The following is a 23,475-nucleotide window of genomic DNA, read 5'->3' as shown; positions in this document are numbered from 1 at the left end:
TCATTTCTATTATTATTTCTATTATTTGTATTTGTTTTTATTTTTTACCTACGTGACTTTACCGAAAAAACCTAAGAGTATGAATCCTTGCAGTCACGAAAGTTTCAAATCTAGAATTAACATCACGGTGTGCGGGAGAGATCTTCCGGTCGCGGTAGAAGTCATCTTCCGGTGGTGGTAGATCTCTTCCGGTGGTGGTAGATGTCTTCCGGTGGCGGTAGAAGTCTTCCGGTGGCGGCAGTGGGCCAGTGTCGGGAGTGCGAATTCGCGGCACCGGCTCGTCTCCTTGCAGGTAGGAGAGGAGCCATGGAAGCTGCCGCTCGTTGTCCGTGTGTGTTTCTGCGTGCGGCGTTTACACAATCTACACTTCGCACACTTTACACGCACATTGCTGTCATGGACACGCTGCGAGTTTCTGTGTTGACGCGTTCACAATGTTCGCGTCAACACAGCGGCCGATGCGCCCTTAAAGGCGCCCGGTGTTGTTTCGCGGGGTTCAGGCGGAGCCACCGAAACTAAGCATTCGGCCCCGAGGCAACTCTCGTGCCGCACATCGGCCCGTTCAAGGCATCCGCTGCCTGTTGGTTGATGCGGAGCCACTGAAACGCCCAAGAGTTGCGTTGAGGGCACCCGTCACGTACGCAATTAAAGGCGCATGGTGTGTGGTGGTGTTTGGGCTGAGCTACGGAAACGCTGCTGCCTTATTAAAGGGGAGGGGGGTGAAACCATTGTCATTGGGGTTTTGGGTGAGCTACTGGAACCTATCTACACATTTACATCATTAGACCTCATTTGCCAGTACCAAAGTACTGTATAATAATAGGGGGTTTCCCCTTCTTTTTTAGCAACAAAACTGATTTTTTTTACAAGGAATCATGTCTGCATTAACCACAATACTTGTGGTGGTCAAAATGCAAAAAAAAACACACTCTGATAATATATCTGATAATATTTGCATTGTCCTTGAAACTGATTGGTCCACACCAGAGACTGCATCTACATCATTAGACATCCTTTGCCAGCACCAAAGTATAATAATATTTTGACCACAAGTATTGTGGTCAATGCACATCTGATTCATTGTAAAAAGGTGTCAGTTTTGTTGCCAGAAAAAAAGGGGAAAAACATTATATTTTGGTACTAGCAAAGGAGGTCTAATGATGTAGATGCTTACCCCAAGCCCTCATTACTTTGATAGTGCATTGTCTTTGAGCTGTACGCCTTTTGGCGTTCTCTGGTCTAGCACCAATTGAGACGAGGCTCAAAAGAAAGCCGTCTCTGGTGTGGACCAATCAGTTTCAAGGACAATGCATATATTATCAGTGTGTTTTTTGTTTGCATTTTGATAACAAGTATTGTGGTTAATGCGCACATGATTCCTTGTTAAAAGGTTTCAGTTTTGTTGCCAGAAAAAAAGGGGAAAAACCATATTACTATCTACACATTATTTTGCGATACTGCTGCGTTGAAATTGGTGCACACGCAGTCAGCAACGGGAAGAAAAAACCTCCTAACACATTCATTGAGGAATGTAGTGGACAGTGCAGTATTGCATCCTCTCGATGCGCGTGCGGATGTAACCTTTAATTAAAGGGGCATCGTCGACCGCTTCAGGAAGGGCTGAAAACATCCCCTTAAAGGCGCGCCGCGACGTTTGGGTTGGGTCACCGAAACCCTGCACCCTATTTAAAGGCGCGCTCCTTAATTCGTAATGGGTATTGAATGGAGTGACAACTCTAAATCCAACTAGGAATCCAGCTGCTGGCTCCCGGACACAACAGCGGGAGGGCCAGGCTACCCAGGGCCTCGTTGCTGTGTGCGCCACTGCGTGTGCTGAGAGAGCACGGGCAGGAAAAGTCTCCTCCGGTGTTTATTGGTGCGTGTGACCTTTACCGTTTTAGATGAGAAGGGACAAGCTCAAACATAACAGCGAGACTTGAGACGAGATGCAATTTCAACGTGTAAAAAGAAATACAATTAAATACATATATTTACATTAATTCTATCATTGGGACCTTTTTGCCAGTATCAAAATGATGAAGAAAAATAACAATAAGCTTTACCATTTTCTGTTTGCATGTTTTGCCACAAGTATGTGTGGTTAATGCAGACTTGATGTCTTGCAAAATGTATACATTTGGTGTTTCAACGTCTTAACACCTGTTTTATTGCCAGAGGGGTAAAGCCTATTATTTTTTTTACAATGTATTGAGTCTTTTTTCAGCCAGCTGACCATAAATCGGCAAGGATTATAGCCCACTTCAAATTTAAAAGTATTAGGGATATAATTAAATAAATCTCACTTCGCCATTTACTACTATAAAGAGCCAAGAAGGTCTGTGTCCCGCGCGTGACGTCACCCCATGTCGACGAGCCCCCCTCATTAAATATCATTAACAGGTTACGTCCTCCACATGGACCCCCCCTCATTAATAATCATGAGCGGGTGACGTCACTCCACATGTAACACCCCCCATCATTAATAATCATGAGCAGGTGACGTCACTCCACATCGAACAGTCCCCCTCATTAATAATCATGAACAGGTGACGTCCTCCAAATGGACACCCCCGCCATTAATAATAATTAGCGGCTGACGTCACTCCACATGAGGGGGGGGGGCGAGGCGCCTCCCCCCTCCTCGGCGTCAACTCACAACCCTCACTACAAAGGCAGAACCCTCACGTCACGCGATCTCCATAACGCTGTTGAGACATCAAAGTAAAAAGGACGTCATGATGAACAAGGGATTATAACCTTTAAATGAAATAGCTCTGTGTCACCGCGGCCTTACAAATTGCACACGAATTGATGCAATGGATATATCACGTCGTGGTCTGCTTTTCACCTGCTAGTTTCAGATTTACTGTAATACACCCGTCCTTGGACGGGCAAAAGGCTAGTTTAAGATATTATTACAAACTCATAATATCCACGTAATGCATCTAACGTGTTTCTTAATCGTGTGTCATAGCTGCCAATGTGCACAGTATGTATAACTTCTTTCGCACAGTACTTAGCCCCAACCTTGCACTGATTGAAATCGTGCTCCAGGCACATTCATATGTAAATTCAGCATATAATATTTCTGATAGGAAAAGTGTCCTTGGGAAAGGCACATTGCTAAAAAGTATAACCCGTAAAAACTAAGTTTTTCACTATAAATCCTTTATATGCGTGGCGGCTAGAGTCCTCTCATCCTCTGGCTTGAGATAGTTGCCACCTATGGGTCAGATGATTGCATTGCACCATTAAGCAATTGGTAATTAAATATAATATTTTTGTCCTAAAAAGTGTAAAATTTTGGAAATCTTTTTTTCACGAACATTAATTGTCACGCACAACGAGTCTGTGTGGAAAATGTCAGCTCGATTGGATCACGGGAAGTGGGTTAAAAAACGACCGAAAGATTTGCACGGTCGTAAGCAAGCAAGCAAACTTAATATAAAGGATTTAAAAAAGAGGTGATAGTTGATGAATGAGATTGGCGATGGAATGGGGCTACCCACACTTTACCTCACCGGACGTGACCTGCTACTTTAACTGTTTAACTGTAGTGTACCCATTTGTACTGTGCTGGGCGGACAGAGGCTGGGTGGTGAGGGAGGGAAAATTAAGAAAGTTGCACTCGGGGGATCGGATTTTTGACCTCTGGGTAACAAGTCCAGTGTGCAAACCATTCCACCACTGTGTCAGTATCTCCAGATAAGGGACGATCCATTTATCGTTTTTTAAAGGACCCCCAAATTATTATCATTTTTTTCTTGTAAGGGTTTGTATCACAGTATGTGTGGGAAGCGGTAGTGTAGGGGTTCGCGCACTGCGCTATGAACCCGGTGACTTGAGTTCGATTCCCACTTACGAGCCTAGGTCGACTCAGCCCCAAAAGTGCCTGGTGCAGTTTTTAAACATCATCAGTGGGGACACAAAGGCGGCCGAGTGTGGTGCTGGCCACCCACCCCCTCATGTGCCGTGTTAGCCTTCATCGTGTTCCCAAACAGCACTTGCCCCAACAGCCTGTGCAGCCTATTCATGGGATATTTGTCTTTGTGCACAGTGCGGAGCACAAGTGGTGCATCTGGCAGTCATCTAAGTCAATCAACCCGCAACACCTGGGTTTGTCCTGTGACCTGCCAGCAAGCACCTAACCCGGCACAAGCGCCGTGGAAATGTCACCGCCACTTAATGGGAGATGTCGGCTGTTGTTCTGTGCTTGTGCAGTGACTAACCATCAAACATAGACGGTCATCGCGCACTTTCAGATGCGCTTTTGTGGCCGTCTTGTACATTCTCCCTTCCGATATTAGGAAGCAACTGGAGCTATGCACTTTTAAATATAGATTGAAAACTCTTTTTTTAGGACAGTTTTTTTGTTGTCCTTCCCTCGCACCTCTGATTAGCATGGTTGGCAACGTACGGTGCGAAAGAAGTTCAACATACACGCGTATGTGAGTGGTAGTGTAGTGTATTTGGCACCTGGGTCCGTCCCGTGACCTGTCAGCGAGCCTTCTACACTTCACGTGGCCTAAAAGTGCACCTGGCCTGGCACAGGCGCCGTGTTTACTTCACCGTTACTTCGTGGCCAACGGTAAGTGTTGGTATTAGTGGACTTGGTCGAAGCAAATGGCGAAGTGGCAGCCAAAAGAAGGAACACGGCTAAGAGGACGCCCACCGCTTAGATGGAGCGATCATATCGAATTGTGTGCACGTGTCGTGTGCGAGTTTTTAAGCGAGACCGTGAGAGATTTTGCGAGACCGCAATGGCTTGGAGAGGGCTTCATTGATCAGTGGATGCCATCAATGGAAAGTAATGATATTCATGTGCACGATGCAATTAGTGCATCGTGAGAGTAAGGATCTCTTTTATTCGATGAACCCTTACAGCACGTTCGCCCCTTGTTGCAGAGGTTCGTGGTTTAAATCTTGCAGGTCGCCATGGTTAATACTCTGTAGTGTATATTGACTATAAAAACACGACGCACCGTCTGCTTCACTCAATCACAGTGATCCCTTGACGCCATTCGCGTGGACTTAAGGCCATTGTGTGCTGGCATCACGGTTGAAATGTACCAGATTTGGAAAATGATACCACAAGTCACTGAATTGGGACAACAGTGCTCCCCTACTGCGAAAACCTGACAGACCCCTCCTGAAAAAGAGCCATGAAAATCAGCGAGGCTCGCCTGGGTAAATAAGCCTCATAATAATCATATATACGGAGCAATGTAATTTAGACGTTTGTTTTTGTGTGGTCATGTAGACACGTAAAATACACATGCAATGGAGTCGTGTAATAGAGAAGTAACACAATTATTACATCACTGCTTGCGACACCACACTGAGAAAGAGCCTTGTGTAAAGAGATGCGGAGAGGAGAGAGAGGGGGAGTGAGAGAGATGATAGGGTGGAAATTGAGAGCAGAGAATAAGATGTGGCGTGGGCTTGGACAGAAAGTGATTGTGTATGAGGGAGCAATTGAGTGAGTGAGAGTAGGTGAGTGGCGGTGAGGAACAGTGAGTGTGTGCTGGTGTGTGGGTGAGTGGTGGGTGAGAGTGGGTGAGGTAGTGTGTGGGTGAGTGGTGGGTGAGAGTGGGTGAGGTAGTGTGTGGGTGAGTGAGTGAGCATAAGAATGACAGAGTGAGTGGGTTAATAGTTTGTGAATGTGAGTGAGTGGGTTAGGCAGTGGAGAGGTTGAGAGAATGGCAGGTGAGTGATAGGTTGGGTGAGTGGTGGGTTGGTAAATGATTGAGTGAGCATGAGGGTGAGTAGTGGGTGGATGATTAGGGGAGTGAGGGTGAGTGAGTGGTGGGTGAATGAGGGAGAGAGTGAGGGTGAGTGCTTGGTGTGCGAGTGAGGTGGGTGAGAGAGTTTTGGCGGATGTGGGTGAGTGAACGAGGATGAGGTGAGTGGTGGGTGTGTGGGTGAGTGAATGTGAGAGTTTGTTTATCGTGCTAATTGATCCCAGTCTCTGTGTATTGCCCCATCTCCCTTCCCGTCTCTCACACAGAACTCAATTCACAGGGCAGCCTCTCTCCCTTCGGAGCCCACCTCGCGGTAAGACGGCGCTCGCTCTATTCGCTCTTCACCTCTGGACCCAAATAAGTATGCAGGGTTCAGGTTTGACTGCAAACCCTGACGTTGTGTGATGATGGCTTCATAAGTCAGGCCATGAGTGGATATTTTACATTTGTTTGGTAATCACACCAGGGAAAACCTCTTGGTTGGTGTGCTTTGCAGTGAGGGAGACACTCCCTCACTGCAATGTATATGTCTTGGATTGCAACTCCTTTTTCCTGGGGCTTGTTCCAACTGGAGTTATGCATGATGTGTTTGTGTGTGCATATGTGTACATGTATATGCATACACGTGTGTCCATGTATTTGTCTTTGTAGGGGATCCATGGCGCAGCGGTTAGCGCGCTGCGCTACTAACCTGATGACCCGAATTCGATTCCCGCTCACGGCCAACACCAGTGATGATGATCTGAACCAGTCCTGGACCATCCCTAGGTCGACTCTGCCTTAAATGGTGCGGTGTGTAATCATCGCCACTCGGGAGACAAAGGCGTGGTGATGGCCACCCACTCTCTTATGTGCTGTACCGGCCTTCATTGGTGCTTGCTAATAGCACTTACCCCAACAGTATTTTGTAGCTATACTGGAAATATTTGTCTTTGTTGTTTGTACGCATCTCTATGCTTGTGCGTATATTCTTAGTGTATGTGTGAATAGGCATGTGTGGGTGTGTGGGTGTGTGTGTATGTGTCGATCGTCACTATCGTCTAGAAATGTTTCCATGAATTGAGAGAAGGGAGGGGAGTCAAGAGGGAGAGAGATGAGAGAGAGGGAGGAGAGAGAGAGAAGAGGAAAGGGGATAGGAGGGCTGGGCCTGAAAAGAGGGAGGAGAGGAAAGGAGAGAGAAGGGGCAGGCAGGAGAGAGGGAGCAGGGGGAGAGAGAGAGGAGAGAGAGGCAAGCAGCTGAAGCCAGGAGCTTGGTGGTGCGTGGAGACCTGACCTCAACCCGGTAGGCCATTGTGAGCCTTGTGTACACGCTGCAGCACAGCTTGACTGTATAACTGCATGACTGTGGTGATCCTGGCCGTGTTAATGGGGCATGAGAAGGAAAAGTCTGCGTGCCTCGTTGGTGAAACGAGAGTGGGGCGACGCTCATTTCTTCCAGCTGCCCTGAGCCAGTGGGGGTAGAAATTGCACGTTCCCATGCTGCCGACTTCGCTCAAAGTTGCGATGCTCGTTATATCGACCACTGCAGGAGGATGACAATGATGATAACGATGATAATAATGATGATAATCATGATTAATATGCTGATGCTAATGGTGATAAAAATGTCGTTCGAATGTCTACGTAAAACACGTGAAGCCCATTTGTTGGATGACGGCCTCGTCCGTGCCGTGCAGGCAGTGAGGAGTATGTGACCATGCCTCACCACGCTGGTCAGTGCGGTATCGTGAAGGTCGGGGGAGGTGAGAACATCAATAGGGTTTGCTGCACTGCCCTCTGCTGCCTACAACGCCCACTACACGTGTGTGTTGTGCATGGTGGTGGTTGCCCATCCAAGCACTGTCCAGACTCAACCTCCGCTTAGCTTCCGAGGTGCGATGAAATCGGACGCGTTTACCGGGTGGGTTGGCCATGGGCGCAGGAGGCATGTTATCGGTTTACCTTGTGTGTGGCTGTGAGTCTGCACCTGTGGGGAGGTTATTATTTTGATCATCCCGTGTGTTGCGCTGCAGTCAGGGTTCTCGACTCTCAATTTGTACGTGCCCGAGTTCAAATCCCGGCCGGGAATCAACACAGCTGCATGATTACTCTTAAGCATTATACTTGTCAGCATCAAGGTAATTGTCATCACCACCACTCACTATCATCATCATCATTAAGGTCATTGTCATCACCCTCATCACTGTTTACATCATCAACATCAGTGTGATCACCATCATGAGGGACTGCGTGTTGTCTTGCTGTGGTCTGCGACTGTTTTTGCTGTTGTCTTGTTGCCTTGCTCAAGCTTGGAAGTTTGTGTACTTATGCAATTTGAACTGATATACTTTACCTATTTTATTTATTTTCAGTGGTTTGCTTACCTTTCCTACACTTTGCACTCCTATCGTTTTTTGTATTGTTTGTTGTTGTAACTTTCTTACCCGCCCCGACTCAACCTTTGGAAAAGAACTTCACAGAACATCGGATTTCTCCAGGATAAATAAAAATTCTGATTTTGATGATCAACATCTCCACTTTAACCAAATTTAGCATCAACACCATGATCACCACTCCCACTGCCATCACCTTTACCATCATCAGCCTTAACATCACCATTATCACTAACATTATCAATATCATTATTAACACCACCATCACGACACCATTGCCATCATCATCGTTTACCATCATTATCATCAGCGCTTACTGCAGGACTAAAATAATGAGCACAACTCTATTTGAAATAAATAGTGGTCATCCAATGGAGAGACTGGCCTCTGCCATGTTAATAAGGAATTTTCATTGCTGGATTAGAGCTCCTCAATAGCATATTATAAGCAAAGTGAAAGTATGATCGTTGATGATTTTGATCCCATATTTCTCTGAGTAAAATGACAGCCGTGACCCGCAGACACGGCTCCTCTTAAGTAGCCCCTGCACATGGAACGTTGGACCCCTCTGGCCATTCAAGGAGTTTTCACGAATGGTCCGTGCGATTCAATTCGAGGATAGATTTTTTTTCTCGTTTGAATTATTTTCACTCTTGTGAGGTTTTGTACGCTCTCATTACAACCCAAAGGTCACGGCTTCGTAAATTCGGTACAAATTACGTATGTTACAAAAAAAATTTGTTACGCGTTTGAACGGATGCGTGAGTATTGTAAGCGAAAGAATGGATCGTTGGATGTACCGTTACATGTAGAGTGGCTGCGCCAACTAGGCTGTATGTCCAGGCTGTCCGACATCCATTCCGCATCTCTTACGTGGTGAAATAAATACTTCAGTGACTGTCACTTTTCTTGTCCACGTTTCTGATCCATATCTCATTGTGCGTCATATGCACTAGTTGACATTTTATTTTTTCAGGACATTGATTGGCATAATCTTGACTTAAAGCTTTCGTGACTGCAGGAATTCATACTCTTTGGGTCTATCGGTAAAGTCACGTAGATAGAAAAATTATACAAAAAATCACGACGTTTCGATCGCAACAGGTGCTTGTGTTGCGATCGAAACGTCGTGATTTGTAAATATTTTTATATCTACGTGCCTTTACCGAAAGACCCAAAGAGTATAGATTGGCATGTTGCTTTTTCGTGATCAAATTACCCGTTGACATTGTTTTACTTGTGTGGGCTTGCTACGAAGTTAAGTTTGCAAAAAAACCGCGTGAAATCAGCTCGTGCGCAGGAGTTATGCAGCTCATTGTGAGACCGTGAGAGGGTGCTGATGGATTGGGGAGGCTTTCACCTGGCAGTGGATAGATAATGGATGATGGTGGTAGTGCCTGCATTAACACAATCCTAATCGTTAACTGGCGGTTTAATTGCACGTTTATCAATGTTCTAGTGTGAAAGCCTAGCACCATCACAGCCTTTAAATATATTTTGGATTACGAAGATTATAAGTCAATTACGCAAGAGTTCATTTTTAGTAGCACATGGTGTATGTAATTTCATAGTGCACATAACCGCGGTGTATTAGATTCCATAGCAAACATTCACATGTTCATATTTTATCACCTATTTTTAGAGCATCTGGAGGCCTGTATATTTGAAGTTTCTATGTTCGCCCCCTGGTTGCGTGCATTTTTCTCCAGGTCCTCCGTTTTTTTTCCCTCCGCATTTGGAAACATGCTTTTAGAATACCACTTGGTTGCTATAAATTGCCAAGTGATAAGCCAGTTCGTTGAGTTATCATTTGTGGCCAAGTTGCTTCTCGAAAAGAGCTAAATAGCTCAGGGGGCCTTTTCCGGTAAAACAAAAAAATGTTTAGTGGTTTAGTTTAGTCTTTTCGATTTGAAGCTTTCGTGACTGCAGGGATTAATCTTCTTGGTTCTTTCGGTAAAGTCACGTAGAAGGGAAATAATAAAATAATAAACATTAAACAGAAAATACAATTCTCACGACGCTTCGGCCACAACGCAAGCAGCCGTCCTCAGGTGAAGAACAGGGCTATCGGAAAGACAGCGTCTGAATGAACACCACCAAGCTTGGCAGCGTATATTTAAGCTGGGTTAGGGGAGGAAGGGCGCCTTGACAAAGGAATTTGCATATCAAGAGGAATTTAGCTTATTTATGGAAAATGCAGATATGGGATTAGTCACTACTTGTGGAATGCGTAGGAGGTGGGGGGGGTCTCAAAGTCATATTATGCCCGTGCATTATGTAGGATTAGCAGCAACAAAGGTAGGAGGTAGGGTTAGCAGTAATAAAGGGAAGGAATTTTAATATAATTTTATTATTTCCCTTCTACGTGACTTTACCGAAAGAACCAAGAAGATAGTTTAGTCTTTGTTTAATAAATAAGTTTGCAAAGGCATACAGTATAACTGCTTCCTAGTTCACAAAACATAGTGCGTTGCTTTCGCTCAATTCACTGCTGGATGAGAGACTCCCCCCACCCCCTGTGCCGTTTCGGTAGCGGGGGTTGTTTGTCCATACGTCCCCGTGCTGGTCAGTGTGGGGTGGTAAAGGCGGGGAGCACGATAATCGCAGTACGACAAGGGATTTGACTACATTGACTCCTGTTGCCCGCTGCATGGGTGCCCAGCCGTTAACAACGCACCACGCATGCTGGGCATCCATCCAAACGGAGATCTTAAGCGCCCGGTCTCAAAAGATCTCCGTAGTGCACATTTTTTTTTGTCACTTGTTGTCATAGAACAGTTGTCGGCAACCAAAATAACAAGAAGAGCCATTTTTTGGAATTCGATTAAAAACAAACTTTTTTTTAAAGAGCCTGCACTGGACGTGGATACGAGACGTGGTCCTGAATCAACAACGTCACCAAGCAGTCCTTAAAGAGCCGCAGATTGCCGATCCCTGTCATCGACTATATAAGCCCATGTGAGTGAAATTCATAGTACATGTTCACGTGGTGCATTAGTTCTAGATTTGAAGTTTTCGTGACTGCAAGGATTCGTACTCTTTGGTTTTTTCGGTAAAGTCACGTAGATGAAAATAAATAAATGCATAAACAACTCAATTAAATCACGACGTTTCGGAGGCAACACAAGCCTCCTTCTTCAGGTGGAACCGTTACAGCCAAATTCACTGTAATGAGCTTGTGTTGCCTCCGAAACGTCGTAATTTAATTGAGTTTTTTCATTTATTTATTTTTACCTACGTGACTTTACCGAAAAAACCAAAGAGTATGGTGCATTAGATACTGCAGGGCACTTCTTCGTGTGGGGGCTTTTCACACTGTAACGATGCTCTAATTGTCATATATACAATCGGTATGCAATTCAATACTGGAGTGCACATGATAATTATTTATGAACATCTGTCATACATATCTGCTTATGTAGGCTGGAGTATCTGCAAGATGTTCTCCAATATATTTGTCTTGATGCTGCACACAATCAACACGCAGTGCACACATTAGTCAATAACACTGCCTTGAGATGAAATAACACTGCCTTAAATAAATAAATAAATGCATATATTTATGTTATTGACGAATTTGTTGACTTTTATTTGCACTGTTCATGTTGTCTTTATAAACATAGGTCAATCAATAGCATCGTGGACAAGATGTAATCCAATCGATAGAGCGCATCCGCGTAGGAACGTTTGCTCGAATATTCTGTTCAGTTGCATTGCACACTGCCAATCCACTGCTGGATGAATGCCTCCTTACGCCATGTCTTGTACTGTCGTGGGGGTTGTTTAGCCATTCCTCACCCCGTTGGTCATTGCGGGTTGGTGGAGGCAGGGAGTTTAGATGTGCGGTACGACAACGTGGTTTTTTTCTGCACTGCTCTCTGCTTTCGACAACATAACGCTGCAGCCTATAGCACCTGCTAGTAATGGTGATTGCCCATCCAAGGACTGTGCAGACTCTCACTTCGTTAGCCTCTGAGATTTGATGAGATTGGGTGCATTCTGGCTGATTTGATCATTGGTTAAACATCTAAAAATGAACACTGTGTTTGCCAGAACTTATATATAAACTGTTTTTACTTTAACAGTTTGCAAAGATGTTGGTAATGCAATTTGCATCATTTCAACGTGATGCGTCAGTTCCAAAATGCACATCGGCATGCACATTCTGTAACGAGTTGTTTAATATTGTGCGGTTGTTGTTGTTGTATCCAGGCATCTGTAGCTCAATTTCAAAGTGCAAATTCAACATGTTGGATTAAGTTTCACACACCATATGCATGTTGATTTCATAGTCTGTTTGAGCATGTATAATTAGATTACCTAACACACATGCCCTGAGTTCTTCAATGTTTTAGCATAGTACCTTTTACAGTATGGTTACGCAATCATCAACAAGCATGATCTATCCACTGCTGGATGACGACCTCGCCACACCGGCACAATCCCTCGCAGTCTTATGAGGCTGCGATCCATCTCGGTGCTGCGCGTGAGCTGATGGCATCATCCTGAGTCTGTGGCGGTAGTGCTCTCAGTGTGCTTCCATCCTTTGGCTGCCATTCTGTCACCAGTCTCATCCATCCCTTCGAGCAGTTGCCCTATCGCAGACCACTAACGTTGCTTAACAGTCAATATCGTGTCTCTGATTTTTGTTTGTTCCTCGGTAAAAGTGTTCCTCTGCATGCACATGTCTCGGTGTCATTCCCAACACGAATTTCTCAAAGCTTCTTTCCTTTCAACTTAATTTGTCTGCATCTAATCTTCTGATCCCTACTTCACAGAAGATCTGGTGGCACTGCTTAGGCAGTGGTGTGAGAGCACAAATAACAAAAAAATTCAAAACATTTGTCAATAACGCACCTCTGATTTGCGCAGTTGGCTACGTACAGTGTGAAAGAAGTTCAACGTAAAGCGAAAAACACAATGGGCGACATTCGAGCAATGTCGCTTCTTCATACGACATAAGAGGCCAGAATGGATAGGAGTTGGAGACTGCGCTTTACACCATGGGGCCTTATAAGAATACATTTTTTTAAAATGTTAAATGATGAGCAGTTTTTAAATTGGCATGGGAATAGTTACCTATTAGTAGCTGTAATAGACAACCCCTTCAATATATATTTTACTGGTAGGAACCTCCTGGTTACACCAGCCCACAGGGGATTATTGTGTCTGTCGTGCAGGGAGGGGCTGGGTGGGGAGGGAGGGGCTGGGTGGGGAGGGGAGGTGAGGGTGGGTGGGGAGGGTGGGGAGGGGGGGGGGCTGGGTGGAGGGTGGGAGGGGTGGGGCTGGGTGGGGAGGGGCTGGTCACCCCGTGGTACCCTTATAAAACTCAACTTTTAAACTACTCACGCCGGCTTGTGCCCGCCCTCACAGTCGGCCATATTTGCGGAATACACCACGCCGCCGTTGACCCTGGCCATTGACCGAGCAACCCAACGTTCCTACCAGCTCCCTCCGCAGGAATGTGTTTATTACTACTAAATAAACGAATTCACTTGACCTATGAAGAAGGGTCATTTCCTGAAACGTCACCTATTAAATAATATTCCTTTTAAGGCGACAGTGTTATTGACAAATGTGTTGAGTTCGATGTTGTTTGTACTTGTGCATCACTGCCAACACAGGATCACCAAATCACTTTCTCTGATATATGGATCAAAACATCATCTGTACTTGGGCATATTGTTTCTGTATTTTTTGCTATAGAGATCTGCGTCACATTCCTCAGCTATGTTTATGATATTATCTTGGCGATGTTAATGTCACTTAATGTATGAATATGCTATGATTGGTCAACCCACGCGAGATGGGAATTTATTATTGAACATTGATTTACCAATCTTGATTTGAAGCTTTCGTGACTGCAGGTATCATTACTCTTTGGTTCTTTCGGTAAAGTCACGTAGGTAGAAAAAAAAATCGGCTATTTATTTTTTAGATTTACCATTTGTGCTATATTTTCGATTTCTCATGCCGCACCGTTATTTTTGTGCAGATTTCTATTAGCTTCATTGCTGTGCTTTATTTGTTTTTCTTTCATTATTTTGATGACCCCAGGTCACGCTTGCAAACAAGACTATCCTGGCCTCTTAAGTGCTCACTCGATGAAACAAATTTGAACTTAAACTAAACAATTGAACTAAACTTTTTTTTATTTTACCAGGTAAGGCCCACTGAGCTATACGGCTATTTTTTTCAGAAGCGACTTGGCCACAAATGACAGCTCAACGAAATTGCTTATCACGTGGAAAATGATAGCAGCCAAATACTCTTCTTGGTTCTTTCGGTAAAGTCACGTAGAATGGAAATAATAAAATAATAAAATAAAACATAATAAGATAATTCTCACGACGTTTCGGCCACAACGCAAGCAGCCGTCCTCAGGTGAAGAACAGGTCTGTCGGGGAGACAGTATGTGGCCGAAACGTCGTGAGAATTATTTTATTATGTTTTATTTTATTATTTTATTATTTTATTATTTCCATTCTACGTGACTTTACCGAAAGAACCAAGAAGATGAATCCCTGCAGTCACGAAAGCTTTAAATCGAAATTCAGCCAAATACTGTAAACGCAAGGCATTGTGCATCCATGAGCAGCCTATAAGCTACTGTTTCTGATATATTTAGACTCGGAAATCTGAATTCTACTGAATGTCATGCTCATTTGCTCTCTGCAATTCCCTGTGGTATGCTCATTAGCAATGGTGAATACATGCTTGTTGTGTGTGTGCTTAAGTGCACTATGAAATAAAACAAACTAGCAGCTTTGGGATGAGGTGAACTATAAAAAAAGCACCGGCTAATGTTTATGCAGAGTATGAAATCAACACCCAGGGTTATGAAGGCCATGGGGTAATATATTGCTGAATAACCCTTCATCGGAATTTGGAAATCAATTGCTGATGCAAACTGTGAAACATTTAATCGCATAGATGCACACTAAATAACGCGTTGTGTGTCATGCACATCGTACAGTTATTTGTGTTCTTTCCCGTGGAAGGTTTTTAACGTGCATTCTGAAAACAAATCCCCTTCCGCTTATGCAACTTTTGAAATAGATTTAAGTTTAGAAAGTGGCTTTCAACTCTTGACTTAAAAGGTTAATGTATACGTATGAAAGGAAAACTTTGGCATGGCCTCAAGCCTCTTTGGATTTTGTTCTATGCAACCATAAGGCAGTAGTTTGTACCGTTAAATCGAACTTACACATGCTATGAACACTTGTACCAATCTTTACTATGAATTCAGTATCCTCATAAATAAGGGCTTTATGTAATGAGGGGGGTGCCGCTTGTGCACTATGAATACAAATCGTGTGTGCCGGTGTAAACTTTGATTAATAGTCTCTATAAATAAACGGTTTTAATATCGTCGTGTAGTGCGGTCAGGTTTACCCATAGATTACTACAGTACTGTGGTCAATCCAGACACCATTACTGCCACCGGTACTCTCGAGTTACTTGCAGTAATACAGCAACTGCAGCGCTTGGGTAATGCCAGATATGAGTTCGACGAGCGTTACCCCCCCCCCCCCCCACAGTGTTTCAATTGTAACACTGGAATTGCTGCGGTGCTTTCTTGATTACAGACCAGTGCTACGTGACGAGAGACACTCTACCCTGTAGCAGGGAACACCAACCAAAAAATAGCCGCGGAAGCGATTGCCCCCCCGGCAGACACGGCTACTCCCAGGGCACTGGCGCGCACATTTTGAAATTCAAAGCTTCCGCAGAGCCGACCGGCGCGAATGAACCGACCGCGTGAACGTGCTCTCAAGTGGTCTTCACTCTGCGGCCGGCGTCGTCAAATCGTATTTTCAGGTTGCTCTGTGACGGTGACACAGCCGGTGGTGACGTGGCCCAGCCGCTTGTTGCAGATGCTCACCGTGTTCGAAACCAGTGGCCACCGTGATTAATACGCTGCGAGACGCTTATGCAGTGGGAAAGGCTGGCCAACTGGCCTGCTGGTTGGCCGGCAGGCCGCTGCATTTGCCACTGCAGAGGAATCTCGCAGAGTGCTATTTCCATCGTCTTTTCTCCGACGCGTCCTAAAGTGTTTTTTCATATTGTGGGGAGTGGTGGTGTAGCGGTTAGTGCGCCGCGCTACAGACCCGGTGACCCGAGTGTGATTCCTGCTCACGGCCAACACCGTTGACGATTATCTGAATCGGTTATGGGCCTCCCCGAGGTCGACTCAGCCTCATATGAGTACCTGGTGCCATGTGCAAACATCGCCACTGAGGAGACAAAGGTGGCTGGGCGTGGTTCTGCCCACCCTAGCCCCTTCATGTGCCGTTCCGGCCATCATAGGTGCTCACTCGTGCAGCACTTGCCCCAACATTCTGTTAAGGTTACGCTGAGGTCTTTGTTTTGTCTCATTAAAATACGCAAGATGAGGGCACTTTGTGCCGGCATCATGGTCCAAATAAAAAAATTACCAGCAAAGTACACAATTCGAATGCACGTAGAAATCATCTCCCCCTACTGCGAAAACTATTTTGTACCCTCGTGAAAAAGTGGCATGAAAATCAGTGAGGCATTCGTGGGCAAACTAGCGCACTAATAAAACAAACAACAATTCATTTTTGACATTTTCATGGTTTGAATACGGATCGAATCTCCTGGGCTGGGAGAGCATCTGCTGAGTTGTCAAGTGCTGCATTCCAATTGTGTGGCTCCCTGCCACGTGAAGATTTTGGTTTGAGGTTTATAGGGTCAGGGAATTTGGCCAGCCCTGCTCTATGGGATGACTAGTTACTGCAGCGATTCTGGAACGACTGCCCCAAAGTTTGGGCCTGCAATTGGCTTGTTCACAGCCTCCTCCAGTAGTGGAACATTTTTAATCTTTACTCAGGATGCTACTTTTAAACCATGTTTTTTTTAGCTTATCTCCATGTTGGCTAAGCTGATATTTCGTAAAACATGTCAGATTTCATTTCAGATATTTATTTTGTGTACAAGCGCGTAGATACATTTTCTTGAAGAGTGCTTTTTTAGAAATAAAAATTTTGATTGGCTAAAATTGTTTGGCTGAAAGCATCTTAATCTATGCACCTCCGTGTTTGCAGATATACGCAGGGTTGTGTGATGCAGTTTAATAAATGACGCTACTATATAAAAACTCAATATTTTTTACATTATTATCATAGACTATTGCATATGTCGAGGCATGCATAAACGCACAATTGCCATTCCCCACTAAGTGGCGGTGACGTCACCACGGCGCTTGTGCCAGGCTAGGTGCACTTTGAGGCCAAGTGTTGTGTCGAAGGCTCGCTGGCAGGTCACGGGACAGAGCCAGGTGCCATGGGTTGACTGACTGAGATTACTGGCAAGGTACACCACCTGAGGCCCCAACTGTACCAACTTTCGATGTTTTATCCGCCCGGCGCTCTACTCATTGTTGTGAGCATCGCTCTTCTGCCCTCCGCACTCAAGAGAGAGATAGAGCTCCTCTGGAGGGTGGGAGGACCCACACTTTACCCCATCACACACGACTTGCTGATGGGCGGTGGTGGTGGGGGGGGGATACAGGAAACTTGCACCGTTGTTTCCACTGCCGCACTGGGACATGGAATCGAACCGGTGACCTCAGCATCGCAAGTCCAGTCTACGATTACACTGGCGGCAGCTCGGTTCCTGCAGTGCTGGAGGAATACCCTCAACACATCTACTGCAGTAACACTACGCATCCTGCAGAAACATTGGCATCCTTCCGTCAACAGCAGACGATGGAATTTGCAACTTTGCGTTTCCTAATAATAATAATGATACGAACGACTTGACTTGGTTTGATTTACATTTCCTTACGATGGCTGTCAAGGGCGACCCTGGACAGACGGAGCCTGCCGCGGCTCCACGTGTGCTCGTGGTCCGCTCTGCGAATGGGTCGTGGCCGGCTCCATTCTCTGCGCGTTCGCGATTTTATTCCAGAGCCACTGAAGCTGTTTTAACGGCACGGTCTCAATGAGCCAAACCAGAGTGAGTTTGCGGGCAGTTTCCCCTTCATCTCGCCACAAGCCTCTCATGTGTCGGCGTTGACGTCGAAGGTGCTCAGGTCGCACCTGCGGACGTTTTCGCAATCGGAGTTCTGGGCGACCTCTCGTGGTGTTAGCCACTTCTTGCCCAGCGCTGTGGAGGGAGGGTTGGGTGGATAGCGCACACACACACATTGTGTGGGCGTCAAGGTGCCATACCCTGGCTCGCCAGGAGAAGGCGGTACGGTGAAGTGCGGACTAAACTCATCTGCCCCTTAAATTTCGATGTAAGGCTTTCGTGACTGCAGGGATTCGTATTCTTGGGTCTTTCGAAACGTCGTGAGAATTTTATTGGTTTATTGTTATTGTTTTATTATTTCTCATCTGTCCCCTTTCGACTGGAATAGAGGTTTGCTGCATTGCACACGTGGGCTTCCTCCAGTTGCTCCGGTTTCCTCCCACATTTATAAACACGAACTACTTATTGGCTGAAAGCATCTTAATTTATGCACCTCCGTGTTTCAAGTTTCATTTATTAGGTGTAGCCCTGTGAGCCATTCAGCTCTTGAATCGGGTGCAACCGCAACAAAAATAAAACAAAAACATGAACAAGAAAACACAAAGCATATTTGCGCAGGGTTGTGTGTGATGCAGTTGCATAAAGGGGCCGTCCATAAATGACGTCACGCACCTGGGGGGTGGGGGGGTCAGACATTTGTGACGATGTGTGACGAAGGGGGGTGGGGTTTGAGAAATGTGACGTCACATCAAAATGCGCAACTTTAAATAAATATGGACAACACGTTCTACTTAATTAAATATACTTTTTAATACATGTTTTCTCCTACAGCATCAGAGCGCCACATTAAATACGCAATACGCACTACAATGACAATAGTTTAAAGCGGTTTTAAGCATTTTTATGGTTTTGGGGGGGGGGGGGGGCAGAGCTTTGTGACGTCATATTTGAGGGGGGGTCTGACTTTTTGTGACGCCGTGTGACGAGGGGGGGGGGGTAAAAAATCGTCCAAAATCGCGTGACGTCATTTATGGACGGCCCCAAATGACGCTACTATAGTAATTTTTTTTTTACATTATAATAGATACTATAGCATATCTTGAGGCATGCATTAACGCACAACGACCGGTGGTATGGCGCTTGTGGAAGGCTGGGTGCACTTTGAGGCCAAGTGAAGTGTCGAAGGCTCGCTGGAACGTCACGGGACAGACCCAGGAGCCATGAGATGCACCAACTGTGTCAACTTTTTGTATTTTATCCGCCCGGCGCTCAACTCGTTGTTGTGAGCGTCGCTAGTCTGCCCTGCGCACTTGCATGTACATTGCATGGTATGGCTGTACAGACACACTACTCTACGCGACATATTTATACACTCACTATATTTATCTATATGTGTATTCCATCATGGCTCACCATCTGTTAGGTATGAAGGATAGACGACAGTTGACAGCTCGTGACAGCCAGGTTCTGTGATTTCCACCAGTTTGTCAAACACCATTAACATAGAAAACATTTTACAAACATTGTAATTCAGTAGCTTCTTGAAGATGATCAAAATGCATCTTCCAGAGAAGGAAGAGACCGCGACCTGCCACGGCAGCCTTCTCCTGGAAGCGGAAGAGTAAGAGGAGTCAGACGAGTTTCCGAATAAAGGGCTACTGTGGAAGTAGCTTTCACATCATTTATTGATCCACATTCTGTCTTCCAGAAGAGCTCTGCCCTTCACAATCCAGGTTATTGATCCGCCTTGTGTCTTCCAGAAGAGCTTTGCCTTTCACAGTCCAGGTTATTGATCCGCCTTATGTCTTTCAGAAGAGCTCTGCCTTTTACAGCCCAGGTTATTGATCATCCTTGTGTCTTCCAGAAGAGCTCTGCCCTTCACAATCAAGGTTATTGATCCGTCTTGTGTCTTCCAGAAGAGCTTTGCCCTTCACAGCCAAGGTTATTGATCCGCCTTATGTCTTCCAGAAGAGCTCTGCCCTTCACAATCCAGGTTATTGATCCGCCTTGTGTCTTCCAGAAGAGCTTTGCCTTTCACAATCTAGGTTATTGATCCGCCTTATGTCTTTCAGAAGAACTTTGCCTTTCACAATCCAGGTTATTGATCCACCTTGTGTCTTCCAGAAGAGCTTTGCCTTTCACAGCCCAAGTTATTGATCCACCTTGTGTCTTCCAGAAGAGCTTTGCCTTTCACAATCCAGGTTATTGATCCGCCTTGTGTCTTCCAGAAGAGCTCTGCCCTTCACAGTCCAGGTTATTGATCCACCTTGTGTCTTCCAAAAGAGCTTTGCCTTTCACAATCCAGGTTATTGATCCACCTTGTGTCTTACAGAAGAGCTCTGCCCTTCACAATCCAGGTTATTGATCCACCTTGTGTCTTCCAGAAGAGCTTTGCCTTTCACAATCCAGGTTATTGATCCACCTTGTGTCTTCCAAAAGAGCTTTGCCTTTCACAGCCCAGGTTATTGATCATTCTTGTGTCTTCCAGAAGGGCTCTGCCCTTCAGAATCCAGGTTATCGATCTGCCTTATGTCTTCCAAAAGAGCTTTGCCTTTCACAATCCAGGTTATTGATCCGCCTTGTGTCTTCCAGAAGAGCTTTGCCATTCACAGCCCAGGTTATTGATCTGCATTATGGCTTCATTCCTAGTTGCTCTATGCCCCTTAGGGGCCTTCCATAAATGACGTCACGCGATTTTGGACGATTTTTTACCCCCCCCCCTCGTCACACGGCGTCACAAAAAGTCAGACCCCCCCTCAAATATGACGTCACAAAGCTCTGCCCCCCCCCGCAAAAGCATATTTCCATTTTGAAAATAAAACATGCTTCAAATCGCTTTAAACTATTGCATTGTAGTGCGTATTTAATGTGGCGCTGCACTCTGATGTTGTAGGAGAAAACATCAAAAAGTATATTTAATCAAGTAGAACGTGTTGTCTATATTTATTTAAAGTTGCGCATTTTGATGTGACGTCACATTTCTCAAACCCCCCCTCCCCTCTCGTCACGCATCGTCACAAATGTCTGACCCCCCCCCCCTAGGTGCGTGACGTCGTTTATGGACGGCCCCTTATACCATTCGCGTTCTGCTGTAATGTCCACCGATGCCTGCTTTATTGATGGCGATTTCGGCACGTACAATCGAGAATGATCGATTGATTGATTTCTCACTGCTGATATGATTCAGGCCGCTGGTACGTGAACTGGTGGGCACGGCCATCGTGAAGAGTGGTGCTGGATGTGGTGGTGTGCTGGGTGTGGAAATATATTTGGTGTCGCCGTCCCGGCTGAATTGGCATCTAGAATCGTAGCTACGTAGAGTTATACACGCAGTGCCCAGTGGACTATTGGGGCAAGTACCCTTCGCGAGCACCCGTTAAGGCCATCGTGGCCTTCATCAGTAGCCCGTACTACCACCCGCCACTTGGTTTCTCGTGTTTACACACTGCAACAGGTACTCGTTTAAGGCTAAGTCGACCCACTGGAGGCCCAGGACCGGTTCAGATAATCGCGGCTGTTTTTGGTTGTGAGTGGGAATCGAATTCGGGTCAGTGGCTTAATTAAGGCTCGGTGGACCTAGGGTAGGCACGGGTTTGCCACTTGCTTCACTGATGTCATTCGCGGCTGGGTAATCTAACTCAGGGTCACCGGGTTCGCTAAAGGGGTGTTGAACCACTGTGACACGAACATAAGCATGTGCCTGTTCGCATACGCATGCACACGTGGACACGCATGTAGACGTGCACGCATACACATTGTTAGGAAGACACTGGAGCAATGCACTTTTTCATCTGGATCGAAAACTCATTGAAATAAAACGGCGTTTTATGTTCAGTTTGTTGTCCTTTCCCCGCACCTCCGATTAGCACGGTTGGCTATGTACGGTGCGAAAGAAGTTCAGCATACATACACACATGCACGCCTTCTCACACACACACACACACGCTCGATTATGCTTACACCATTATGCATTTACATTGTATTCGATACACATACCCACATGCAGTTATATGAGCTATGAGGTACAGGTTATACACACACATTGATATGAACTTGCATTATCTACACAGACACCCACCAACACTCACACATGCACAAAGACAAAGATCCCGGACTGTAGTAGCCTGAATAGGCTTGGGGCAAGTGCTGTTAGGGAGCACCTATGAAGGCCAGCACGGCACATGAGGGGGTGTGGGTGGCCACGCCACACACGCGCACACACTCACACGTGCACACACTCACACGTGCACTCACTCACAGGTGCACACATTCACACGTGCACTCACGTGCACGCGCACTCACTCACACGTGCACACACACACGCGCACACTCACACGTGCACACGCTCACACGTGCACACACACACACGCACACACTCACACGTGCACGCCCACACGCACACACTCACACACGTGCACACTCACACGTGCACACACTCACACACGTGCACACACTCACACACGTGCACACACTCACACACGTGCACACACTCACACGTGCACACACTCACACACGTGCACACACTCACACGCGCACTCACGTGCACGCACTCACACACGTGCACACACACGTGCACACACACGTGCACACGCACACACTCACACGTGCACGCCCACACACTCACGTGCACACACTCACACATGCACACTCACACGTGCACACACTCACACACGTGCACACACTCACACACGTGCACACACTCACACGTGCACACGCTCACACGTGCACGCCCACACACTCACACGTGCACACCCTCACACGTGCACGCACTCACTCAATGCCCATTCTGTGACAGTAACTGTAGACGGGGTCTTTGCATAGCTCACACTCCCAACGGGGCAGGGCTCTTTCAGGGCACGTGAGACGTGGGCAAGGGCATTGTTAGGACAGGGGCAAGGTCCAGGACATTCGAATGCCCCTGCCTGAGCATACATAAGTGCCGACGCCTCCGCGCTGTGGTGTGTGCGCGTGTGGATATTTTCTGCCTACGTGACCACGGCAGCACACGCACGCTCGCTTGTGTGAGCACTCGAGCGAGGAGGCACTGTGAATTGTTAAAGGTTAAACGTTGAAAAATATCGGCCGCTTACTTAACTCGTTTTCTTTGGCCGGCGTTAGGTGGTGTAATTTTTTTTTAATACTTTTCGCAACACGTTAAAGTGGACAAGTTTTTAAAAAAATACATTTTTTATATTTGATTAGAATATTTATTTTGCGCTCCACCGCCAAGTGAATCGCTCTCAGCGTGGGTGCTGTCGGTGTTTAACTTCGTCTTCACGTTGCGGTTTCACGGTCGTCTTGAGAAAATGTGAGTTGAAGGGCCCTAATGTGCAACATTCACATTTGTGCCATGCATATTCTTGGGT

General features: G+C 46.0%; 1 protein-coding gene across 4 annotated transcripts in view; it reads left to right on the top strand.

The window, feature by feature from the left end:
* Nucleotides 1–217: 217 nt before the first annotated feature.
* Nucleotides 218–23,475, top strand: part of AGL (amylo-alpha-1,6-glucosidase and 4-alpha-glucanotransferase) — a 64,491-nt gene continuing 41,233 nt past the window's right edge. Inside the window, exons 1-3 of one of the 4 annotated variants that reach the window (XM_078622586.1) lie at nt 219–292; nt 6,008–6,054; nt 10,962–11,071. The gene's annotated coding sequence lies outside the window, so the exon portion shown is untranslated. Of the gene's footprint in view, nt 293–6,007; nt 6,055–6,914; nt 7,024–10,961; nt 11,072–23,062; nt 23,418–23,475 lie in introns of those variants that run through there. The other 3 variants (XM_078622582.1, XM_078622601.1, XM_078622594.1) reach the window with 3 other exon arrangements.

Source organism: Lampetra planeri, chromosome 3, assembly GCF_965212315.1.
Source record: "Lampetra planeri chromosome 3, kcLamPlan1.2.h2, whole genome shotgun sequence".
In the NCBI taxonomy this organism is placed as follows: domain Eukaryota; kingdom Metazoa; phylum Chordata; class Hyperoartia; order Petromyzontiformes; family Petromyzontidae; genus Lampetra; species Lampetra planeri.
This window is presented reverse-complemented; position numbering and strand designations above follow the sequence as displayed.